At 37.8% G+C, this 1,051-nt stretch overlaps 1 protein-coding gene across 1 annotated transcript in view; it reads left to right on the top strand.

The window, feature by feature from the left end:
• LOC101859619 (immune-associated nucleotide-binding protein 9) overlaps nt 1–1,051 on the top strand; it is a 4,624-nt gene that overhangs the window by 1,557 nt on the left and 2,016 nt on the right. The gene's annotated exons all lie outside the window — the stretch shown is intronic.

The following is a 1,051-nucleotide window of genomic DNA, read 5'->3' as shown; positions in this document are numbered from 1 at the left end:
ACACACACACACACACACACACACACACACACACACACACACACGGCAATTTTTAAAGAGACGCCTGCTTTGACCGTATTTAAATCTGGTCTACAAGCACGTTTATCTTTAACAGTTTGATTCTTCTTCCAACAAATGCGATTAGATTCTAGTAGCCACAGCGGTTGTCTTTCTGTGTAGGGCAGGCCCTAGCTATGTGTTCTTTGTCAGATTACGGGTGTATATTATGTAGTATGCATTTAAATGAATTATTGTACATGGATTGGCCAGCATAATGGGAAACATTGACACATTTTATTTGATTATGAAACGCCTAGAGCCACCAAGCCATTGAGAAGTGGACGCTATAGAAGTGACCTTTTTATACAGTAACAATAATGGCGTCCAAAAGACACTTGAAATTGCAAGCACCAATTCATCGTGCTAAAGCCTCTTACTACCCACCCAAGCTGCATATCATATCAATTTAAAGCTCAATAAATCTTTTTATTTTGTCTATGTTAAGAGACACCTGAGATAGGGTTACTTAAAATTGACATTAGAAAATCAGGCTTGGCTAAATTGTGCGCAATCGAGGACACGTAAAAGTGTGTTCGCGCGTGCATTGAGATGCATCAACACGTCATATTATACATACCAGAATGTAATCCTTCATAATAATATTATATTTGTGAAAGTTCTTCGCTTTGGCCGCCTAAAACTTCCGAACCACTAAGACTTTCAAATTTGAAAAAGTTAACGGTGGTTCAGAATTATCTAAACGGGGTACAGTTTTATTGAAGGGTCTGAAATCACTGTAGTTTATTTTTAAAATGTTTTTTGTTCGTTTCGTTTAGATCTAATCTTTGGAAAGTCCGTCTTCTTAGACGCCATTGTAAACAAGTGAGGCTTCCGTTCACAAACAGTGCACACTGGTTCCACACCTTTGAAATTTTAGAGTGTACAACCACGAAAGCAGAATAGAGGATTAATCTAAATTTCTCTTTCAGGTGATACCTACAGCTCTCTGTCAATTTGATCATTTGCAGGTTTTTCTCTTGCGTGAAAATGA

This window comes from Aplysia californica, unplaced genomic scaffold, assembly GCF_000002075.1.
Source record: "Aplysia californica isolate F4 #8 unplaced genomic scaffold, AplCal3.0 scaffold01582, whole genome shotgun sequence".
NCBI lineage: Eukaryota > Metazoa > Mollusca > Gastropoda > Aplysiida > Aplysiidae > Aplysia > Aplysia californica.
Note: the sequence above shows the minus strand (reverse complement) of the source record. Positions and strands in the feature narration are given on the sequence as shown.